Consider the following 11,026-nt stretch of genomic DNA (forward strand, 5'->3'; position numbering starts at 1 on the left):
TTACGCCACACGTGATGGTGCCGCCGACCCGGGAGATCCAGAGGAAACAAGGTGTGCATAAGCTTCAACCGATGGCATGAGCGTGGGCCAGCTAAAGCCCCTTAAACATCATAAAGTGGTGTCACGCTAAAGTGGTGTGGCGCGCTCTGGCCGAGGCCGACTCCGCGTCGCTATTGGCCTAATAGCATCACGTGGGCCCTCGCGCCTTGCTTTAGCGCTATTTTTGCTCGAGAAGCGTCTACGGAGTGGCGAGGAGCTCATGGTGGCTAGCCGCGCGCTGCTGCTGATGCTGACGATGCGAGCGGAGGCCGGAAACCATGGCGTAGTGACGTCAGCCGTTCCTTCGCAGTCTCCGCGACCATGTCTGACCGCGCTTGTTTCTGCGTGCGTGCCGTCATAATCTGCTTCGTTCGACCCTGCATTCCTTTCTTTGTGTGTGTGTAGAATGGTAGTTGACGTGCGCAGCATCAGTTGAAGTGGTGGGCCGATCCTGCCGGCGTTCTGTGCAGCCTACGGTATCACGAACAGCAGCGGCCGCGTCGATGTTTACGATGTTCCATTACTTCCCGCAAAACAAGAAGCTTACAGCTAACTGTGAGGCTGCTGTGAATCGAAAGAATTTCAAGTGCTCAAGAACAACAGTGCTGTGCTCTACCCACTTCCGTGACAACGATTACTACCAGAGTTTATCAATAATGCGTCAATGAGTGAGAGTACGACTTGCTGCTAGCAGGCTTCCTAAAAGCAGCGCGAAAAGGTAGGGGCAACGAACACAAGAAGACGGGACGGCTGCGGGCGGACTGATGGTAACTGGTCTTGGAAGACCTTATGAATACACGAACTCGACTAAACCTCGATTTTGATTTACTGCTAGCTCCTTCGTGTTAGCACGCTGAACGGAAGGTGCGTGTTTATCTGCCAACCTTGACGCAGGTTTCGTCGCAAACCAGCGTTAATTTTCTATTCGCGCGTTTGTTGTGAAACAGCCTACATGCAGCTGCCATAACGCAGTGCAAGTGCAACGTTTGCATGTCTTTGAAACCCGGCGTACGCGAGGACGCTGCACCCCCCTTCTCTCGCGCACAGACAGAAACCGGCCGTCTCACGAAGCCGACTGAATTCGCCAGCTTTAAGGCTACGGTTACGAGTAGCGTGCGGAAGGTGCGCTGATGAAGGTCACTACACGTGCTACAAGAGCCTGAAAACTTTTCCCGCATGTAAACCGTCTGTGTAGTTTGCCGACAGCGTTGGGGCAGCGCACAAATGCCGACGATAGCATCCCCCCTTACGTTCCACGAGGAGACAGGAACATAACAGTAGAGTTGTTTGCCCGGAAACGAACTAACTGGATCGCCGGATGCAGCTTGGCAAAAAAACAAAGAACATACTCACCAAAGTATATTTCTAACACGAGGAGATGCTAACACTTCGCTTTCGTTAGCGTCGAAAGCACTGCTTGCTACCAGCATCTTTTGCTGCTTGGAGAGGCCGGTTCCTCGCAATCGGCTCGTACATGTAGGGAGCAACGCCGAAATCCTCAGAGAAACGCAAGCTCTCGTAATTTACGATTACCATCTCAGAAAAACAACAGCGACAAACCATCTTGCACCGTGCTTCCTGTGTAGCGGCAGTGGTTGGTCCGGACGAACACCATTGTTGACGTCACGAGGCGCCCGACCAATCACAGGCGGAAACGAGGCGCGCGAGCTGCCCTGAGTCTGCTGCTGCACTTTTCGTCAAAATAAAATCTGTTTGCGCTTTCTTTCGCTCAATTTCGATGTGATATTCGAATGCGGAGGGTTGAAAACCATTAGGTACAGCTCTTCACTCATTTTTTCTGTAATACCCTTCAGCTTCCCTTTAAGTTAAAACTGCAAGCACGGGCAGAGAATGGCATTTTCGGTGAACTTCAGAATGGCTTCAGAATAGGTAGGCGTTTGGATGATAATTTATTTGACCTTACTCTGTGAACTGAAACATCAAAAGTAGAAAGGAGACCGGTATATATGGCCTTTTGAGACATTACAGAAGTGTATGACGACGTAGATCGCAACGTTTTGTGGGATATTCTGGAAAGGGAAGGCTTTGGCGAAAATTGTCTACATCTTTTGAGAGAGATTTACCTAGAAAATACCATTTGCGTTGAATGGGAAAGGATGAGGAGCGAGGAGAAAGTTGATATCAACAAGAAACTGAAGCTGAGGTGCCCTTCATCACCATTGCTGTTTATGATGTACATGATGAGGATGGAAAGGACGTAGAAGGAATTAATATCGGGTTTAATCTCTCATACAAACAGGAGGGTACAGTAGCAGAGCAGCAGCTTCCGGGTTTGTTTTATGTGGACGACATTGAGTTGCTAGCTAACAAGCCAAGTGATATGTGACATCTGGCTAATATCTGTGGACAGCAAGTCGATAAGTTAGGTCTGAAATTTAGCGTTAAAAATCAGGTACTATGGTATTCAATGGAAACAGTGAACAGACAGTGACACTACAGTGCCAAGAAATACTTCACGTAAAATAATACAAATAAAATAATACAAATACCTTGGTATATGGATAAACGAAAGCGATAAATATATGGAAACACGGGAAAAAACAATAACACTAAAGGGGAAGCGAACTGGGAACATAATGAAACACAGAGCGTTATGGGAATACAATAGGTACAAATTGCTCCGGAGTATGTGGAAAGGTGTAATGGATCCAGAACTTAAATTTGGAAATGCTGTTGGTTGCTTGAAATCAGAGCTGCGATCAGGACTCGATGGCAACCAAAGGTTAGTGGACGCCTCGCATTGGGTGCGCATGGGAAGAAAACAAATGGAGGTGTTCAGGGTGATATGGGCTGAACAAGCTTTGAAGTGAGGGAAGCTCACAGTAGAATTATGAAGAACGACTGAGGAATATGGAAGAAAATAAATGGGCTGGGAGAGTATTCAGGCATTCGTACAGGAATAACATTGATTCACAGTGGAGGCAAACAACTTCAGGAAGCCTACGAGCATGTTTGTGGCCTGTATGGTTACAGTTACATGGCAATAAAGAACGTCAAGCGGAAAGTCAGAGAGGCTGAGATAATCTTATTGGTGGCGGCAATGGAAAAGAGACCTGCCATGAGTATCTCCAAAAAAAAAAGGAAAAAACGAAACCAGGAAAGATAATAATAATATTTGGGGTTTTACGTGCCAAAACCACTTTCTGATTATGAGGCACGCCGTAGTGGAGGACTCCGGAAATTTCGACCACCTGGGGTTCTTTAACGTGCACCTAAATCTAAGCACACGGGTGTTTTCGCATTTCGCCCCCATCGAAATGCGGCCGCCGTGGCCGGGATTCGATCCCGCGACCTCGTGCTCAGCAGCCCAACACCATAGCCACTGAGCAACCACGGCGGGTAACCAGGAAAGAAGCAATTTATAATAACTCAAAGGGAAGCTTATTACTTTTCGAAGCAAGATCATGAAGCCTTATGACACGCACTTATAAAGCGAGATATAAAAAGGAAGAAGAAGCATGTGCGTGCTGCGATAAAGATATAGGAAGAACGGTGCATGCAGTATTAGAATGTGAAGGTATCTCTCCAGTGGTCGATTTCGGAGTAACTGGCCTCCTTGAAGCCCTTGGGTTCAGCGAGAGCAGGGAGAAAGCAAACATCTCCGCAATAGATTAGTAAGAGACATTTGGAAGATTGGTGGAAGAAAAAGTAGGGAAACTGCAAACAACGGAGGCGTACAAAAAAAAAAAAGAGTTCACAATAGGGTTTCAGATACTTTGGTTATGGGAATTCATCCTGTTTTCCTTATTTTCTTTTTTCTTCTTTAACACAGGCAGGACATTGGGCAATAAAATAATAAGAGCTTGGCGGCACAACCCACCGCCTCTTTCCAAAGGGGACGCTCATAACGTTCATCCATTCATCCATCCATGGCCGATGCGGGTTCAGAGTTGTGCGCCGTGTCGGCTTCGATCGGCGGCGGTGTGGTGGCCGTTTCTAGTTGGGGACATACAAACGATACCTGCAAATTTAAAAAAAAGCTGTTTCGCTGCATCCTTCTTTGCTAAACTAGTTGAAAATCAGTCCTTTTAACACCAAGGGCTCAGAGTTCTGAAGATAGAGGGGTTGAAAGGGAGAGAAATACAAAACTTTTTGTCTGTTGCTTTTGAGCGAACATATTAAAAAAAAAAAAATTAGGCATCTGTCTGAAAGCGTCTGTGTAGAGTTTGTTTGTACATGTGTTCCGTCGCGAGTATGCAGAGGCTCCCTGTTTTGGCTCCATTGAGCAAAGACAATGATTTCGTCTAGAATTGTAAAGACAGTGCCGAAGCACGTGACACTCTCTAGAAATCAAAAGTGTGGCAGTTTGGGCGAGTTGGTATGTCATGACATTTTTAGGCTTGTAGCACAGCTCTGAAAGAGCAAAAAAGGAAGGTGGAAGGGGTAATGAAAGGGAACGGAGAACAGAGTGAGCTCACTCTGTTCTCCGTTCCCTTTCATTACCCCTTCCACCTTCCTTTCTTGCTCTTTCTGAGCTGCGCTACAAGCCTGAAAAACGCTCTAGACATGTTAACCTTGCTTCCACTTGTTCGTAATGAGATTATGTTTATACAATATGCTTTAGAAAAAAAAAGAAACAGACCTCTTCTATAAGCAACTTTTGTTGGGATTAGCTCTTAAACTGATAACCAATCAGCAGATGTCATAAGGCACTTTCCCGACTGCACAATAAGTGTAATCACATGTTCTGAATATTAGTCACCCTTTGCTTATGTAATTTTTCTTATAAGGTCCTTTTTCCCTGAAAAAAAATCCTAATACATTTTTTTTCTGTTGCAGGTGAACATTTTGTTCAGCTGAGATATGATGCGGTAGAAAACAAATTTGCTCAATTTCTTAACTCGCCGTCACCAGGTTGACTGAACGAAGTGTAGTTTAGTAGAAATGTCAAATATTTTTTACATGTAGAATTGTAGAAAAACTCATTGGAATGCAACAGCCGGAATAATGCGAAACCTCCAACTAACATCCTAAACACATCGGGGCCATAAATTTCTTTCTTGCTAAAAGTGGCATCTCTCGCGTTTATGCCGCTTTCAGACATATGACCGATTCTACCCGCAACTACAGCAACCGCGACCCTACAGCAGTGATTCCGACGCTCCGAGGTCGCTGTTTACTCTCGTTGCGCCATATTGCGTTTTTGATGGAGGAGTTTTGGATTCCCACGTTGCGCTGACGTGCGACGACGCGCATGCGCAGGCGCGTGGAGACAAGAGTTACTTTTGTTTGTGCCGTGTTGCTTGATTGCTCTCCTGCTTTGACAGGATGCGATGCTTGAGAAAGGCAAGAGAATAACACAAGACAACACAAATCTCATACGAAGCTGGATTGACTCAAGAAAGAAATCTTTACTCCTATTTAAATGGCGCGTCGATCTTGCCGACAAGAAACATCGCCGGTGGCGGTGGCGCAGACAGAAAATTCGGCGGCGGCACACCGACGTCTTGGCGCACCCCTCTGTGCGGGTTCAATAGCGGGAAATGCTTGGGAAACATTTGTTACTTACCTGACAGTCTAGTGATCTTGAAAAGGCTCCTTATGAATACTCATTTACTCAACATGCATGTGCAAGTGATGTTCCTTATAAAGTTTTGCATAGAATGAAGCAATTTTACTCCAATTTTGAGACAGGATTTGTTGCTCACGCGCATGAAAATTTCACGGAAGGTTAGCCAAAAACAGCTTCGCTGTAAAAATCTGCATTTTCAATACTGAATCGAATTTTTTCAAATGAATCGAATGCTTATCTCTTTTTATCATCATCCGATTTTATGTCCACTGCAGGACGAAGGCCTCTCCCTGCGATCTCCAATACCCCTGTCCTGTGCCAACAGATTCATATTAGCGCCCGCGAATTTCATAATTTCATCACTTCGCCTAGTCTTTTGCCGTCCTCGAATGCGCTTCCCTTCTCTTGGCACCCATTCTGTAACGATATTGGCCCGCCGGTTATCTAACCCGCGCATTATATGAACTGCCCAGCTCCATTTTTCTCCTAATGTCAATTAGAATATCGGCAATACCCGTTTGCTCTCTGATCCACCCAGCTCTCTTCCTGTCTCTTAAGGTTACGCCTAACATTGTTCGTTCCATCGCTGATTGCGCGATCGTTAACTTGTTTCCAAGCTTTTTTGTCAGTCTCCAAGTTTCTGCACCATATGCTACCACTGATTGTACACCTTCCATTTCAACGGTAATGGTAAGCTTCCAGTCAGGAGCTGGCAGTGTCTGCCGTATGCGCTTCAACCCATTTTTATTCTCTCTATATTTCCTTCTCGTAATCAGGGTTCCCTATGAGCAGCTGACCTAAGTAAAAGTACTCTTTCAGAGACTCTAGAGGCTGACTGGCCATACTGAACTCTTGTTGTCTTGGCCAGCTATTGATAATTATCTTTCTCTTCCGCATAGTAATATTCGACCCCACTCTCTCTCTCATAACGTCCTCAATCATTTGTTGTAACTCGTCTCCAGTGTTGCTGAACAGGAGAATGTCATTTGCAAATCAAAGGTTGTTGAGTTAACATAGCGATGGAGTTCATGCTGATTACAGCACATCTGCAGATCCCAAGCATCTATTCTCGCATGCTTCTTGTGTGGCCATTCAAAGAAGGTGAATAAGTTTCACACAAACATCCCAGCTAATTGATATTCCTTCGCTCTATAGAAAGTGCATGTGGCTTAAAATCCTAAACCAGTAATTTTCTTTTCCCCTGTGATTACATTGCAAATTCTTGCATATTTTATTTCGACTTCACCTTGAACTTTTGTCATTTTCTAAACTTTTCGTTTAGATGTATAGTGCGGTGATTCACTATTGCCATGTAACTTGACTAATTCTGCTCTAATGGCCATCTTATAACAAATCTTGTTTATCTTTTCAAGGAGCACTAGTGGGAATTTTATTTAGTCTTTAAGAAATTAAACATTACTTTTAGCCAACTTCTTCAGCTTCGCGCGTGACCGTTGGCGGCGCTGAGAACGGCGCTGCGATGACGTAAGTGGCAGGACCTGCCACACTGCTACGCTCCGGCTACAGAATCGGTTCATGCTCATGCGTTTTCTCGCGCTCTGACTGCGTCTCGCGTTGCAAGAAACTCTCCATTTACTGTCTGCCTTTTCTTTCAAATTTTATTTCTACAAGTGACAGCATTAGGAAGGGAATCGAATATTCTAATAATGGAGTATTGGGTACCAACGCCACTATTTGATTATGGGGCACGCCAAAGTGAAGGACTCAGGACTAATCTTGAGCAACAGGGGATGTTTAATAACGTTGTATCCATCGTCACTTACAGCGCATACGTAGACGAGGGACAAAAAAAGACGACGAAGACAAATGCTTCGTCGTCCTTTTTTGTCCCTCGTCTATGTATGCGCTGTAAGTGACGATGGATACCATGGAATACCAACTAGCCCGTACCCAAACCTTGCTTAATAGCGTGCCCCCATAGATTAGAACATCGACGTTTGTGAATTTCGCCCCCATCGAAATGCGGAGTTAGCGAGACAACAAACCTTGTGTATTTAATGCATCTGCCATAGAATCACCACCCGACGTGGCAGCCCAGTGGCTACGGCGTCGCACCGTCAAGCTTGAGTTCGCTGGTTCGACCCCGGCAAGGGCAACAGCATTTCGATGCGGTCGAAATGTGGAAACGCTCGCGTGTACTTAAATTTAGGCGCGCGTTAAAGAACCACAGGTGTTCAGAATTAATCCGGAGTTCCGCATTACGGCGTGCCTCATTTATCATGTGGTTCGTTTTGGCATGCAAAATCCTAGAATTTCATTTTTAAAAATAAAAAGTTTTCGTATAATAACATCATTCATGGTCTGGCACAAGATCTCGTGACTCAGTCATAAAACATGGCGTCGAACGAGTAAATGAGAGTCTACGAAGCCTTTGAAATGAAGCACGATCGCAATACTAATTCAAAAATATTTAGCGTCGGCTAAGTGGCATTGTAGTTTACCACAAATTTTAAATTTCCCTAACAGTTTTAGTCACTTGGTGATGCGCATACGTGCAAAACCTTTTCCGACCAGAAAAATGTATTTTTTTTTCAGTGACAAGTGGCTTGTTTCGAACATTAGTTGCACCACGCTCTATCATTTTTCAAAGTCAAAGTTAAACGTGAGTTACACTACTTTTTTGCGAGTAAATCTCATTAGCACTTTCTAATAGAAAAATATTGTTTATTTAGGTTAGCAATTGACTATTTCTGTTCAACGCGCCTTCAGGCTACCGGAGAGCACTCGGAAGACATCACTTTATCAGCCTGAAAATAAATATAGGGTTATAAAAAATGAAAACGCAGGAACGCCTGCGAACATCTTATTGGCCCATTGAACGTGTATACCCACCCTCCCCTTGCTCTACATTTGTATTTCTAGCTTTCTTCTCCCTCTCAAACATTATTATAGGTTCCTACAAATGTAGATAACTGTGTTTCTACCTTTTTAAAGTGTCCAGGAAAATTTTTTTTTAATCAATTAGTCGATGAAAAACCCTGCATCGACAACGATTAATCGAATAAAAAAATTTATGGACCATCCTTCCCAGGGTCTCTCACTACGGCGCGCCTCGTGATCAGGAGCACTATAGCGTAGAGATATTCCAAACACTTCTATTCCGTTTCTCCAGAGCCTTGCACGATTGGACAACATTCGGTCACGCGACGACGGGGAAACCGCGAGAACTATTTATCTCATGTGACGTCTGCGCATTCATTATGCATTATTGCACCGAACAAAATCAAAATAAGTATTCTCGATTTTACGCGTTCTTTTTTTCACCACCGGCGCTCCGCTATTGGTCAAAAGCTTTCGAGCTGCGTGCATTTCCCCGTTCTCTTACGCGACGTCACAAATGCGGGAAGTTCACCGTGTCAATGTGACGTGTGCTCATGAAAAAGCAATTAATATGCTGAACAATAGGAACCTCTTCTCGGAATAGCCTGAGAATGCCCCGTTCCGAAAGTAATAGAAGATGGCTGCCCGCCGATCACTCTGGCACTGGCTATTCAGAGCTGCCGAGAGAAATTGATTTGTTTGCGCATAATAAACATTTTTGCGGGGCAGTATAACGTTTTTGGACCCTTTCGGCAAGTACACAACATGGCTCAGCCAAGTTTTCTTAGCTGAAGGTCCATTTTAGCGACAATCTTACAGTTCCGTTGCACGCCGCCGCGCTTTTTTACCGGACACCCCAATCTAAGCAAGATGAAGCGAGCCAATCGCAGAAGCAGACGCTGTGACGTCAGCCTGCAGATAAAACACGAGCACACTTCTTTGGCTGTCATCCCGCACTTATCACAAAAGTCATGCGACTAGCGCTTCTGTATATATTGCACATCATCGGAATAAACGGGGGAATTCCCTTTATCACCGCCCTACGATGCGTGTCTGACATGGTGTCAGAAGTGGGATGGGCCGCTCCCGAAATAGACCGTCAGGGGCGTATGCAGTCCGACAGAGCGGAGCAGTAGCTTGGAAGTGGTGCAAGCCTTCACGGAAGGCACGGCAGCAACGAGCGTCCAGCAACGAGCAACAATGGCTGGGATAAAGCCTCCGCAGCCATTTGATTTCCACAACGCAGCAGACTGGCCCTGTTGGATTGAGGAATTCGAAGACTACAGCTTCGCATCCGGTCTCAGCGAGAAAACGGAAGAAATTCAAGTAAGAACCCTTCTTTACACAATGGGTCGGAAGGCAAGAGAGATTCTTCGCTCGTTAGCGGTAAAAGACGAAGACCTGAAGACTTTCAAGGTTTTAAAGGCAAAGTTTGAAGCCTATTTCGTTCACACGAAGAACACAGTGTATGAGAGCGCCCGTTTTAACAGACGTCGTCAACAGCCAGGGGAAACTGTAGACGAATTTGCAACCGACCTCCACAAGTTAGCAGAGCGATGCGACTTCGATAACATGAAGGACCGTTTAATAAGGGATCGCTTTGTAGTTGGCCTTCTAGACGAAGCGCTGTCGGAAGAGCTTCAAATGGACCCTAAGCTAACATTGGCCACCGCATTAGCAAGGGCCCGAACAAACGAAACGATAAAGCAGCAGCAAGCAGACTTGAAACAGCGGGAAGGTACGAGCGCCGAAACATATGTTGCAGCGGTAAAGAACAAGAAAACAGAACAGAAGAGAGAATGGAATGCTACACGTGCGCGTCGCAAGAAGACCGCTTCTGTAAAAAGCTGCACTTAATGCGCAGGTTCGATGCACCCGCGAACTAGTTGCCCAGCGAAGCAGCAAAAATGCTTTTACTGCCAGAAGCTAGAGCATTTCGAAAAGGCTTGTCGAATTAAAAACAGAGAAAGAAAACTTGACGGGGTAACTGCACCGGGCTGCCCAGATAACGAGAGCAAATTCCTCGGCACAGTTACACCGCGACAAAGCAAGTTGTCTGCGCACTTCGTGACGGTACAGATAAACGGCCATGAAGTAAAAATGAAAGTCGATACTGGAGCAGAAGTCACGGTCGTGGGGGAAAATTTCCCAGGAATGCCAAGCTATCTTGAGAAAGCAGGAAATCTAAGGGGACCAAGTGACGCAAGCATTGACACGTGCGGAAAGTTTCAAGCCGAAATCGCATAGCAGGACAATCGCTGCGAGCAGACAGTGTATGTCGTAAAAAACTTGCACATGCCTTTACTAGGGCTACCTGCAATAAATGCCCTTGGGGTAGTTCGATTTTTAGACGAACTAGAAACGTCCGACGAGGTCGCGAGACAGTACCCAGGGCTATTTCAAGGAATCGGATCTATAGCAGGAGAGCACACGATACAGTTGGCAGAAAATGCAATCCCCTACGCAGTGTCAACCCCGCGCAGGATTCCTATCCCAATGAAGCAAGCGGTTAAGGAGGAACTTGAAAGGCTTGAGCGGGAAGGCATGATTAGGAAAGTCGAGGATCCGACGGAATGGTGTGCGCCAATTGTGCCGGTTTTGAAGCCATCCGGC

General features: G+C 45.6%; 1 pseudogene; it reads left to right on the top strand.

The window, feature by feature from the left end:
* Positions 1 to 9,613: 9,613 nt before the first annotated feature.
* On the top strand, positions 9,614 to 10,660 carry LOC142584496 (uncharacterized; annotated as a pseudogene).
* Positions 10,661 to 11,026: the final 366 nt, after the last annotated feature.

This window comes from Dermacentor variabilis, chromosome 6 (assembly GCF_050947875.1).
Source record: "Dermacentor variabilis isolate Ectoservices chromosome 6, ASM5094787v1, whole genome shotgun sequence".
NCBI lineage: Eukaryota > Metazoa > Arthropoda > Arachnida > Ixodida > Ixodidae > Dermacentor > Dermacentor variabilis.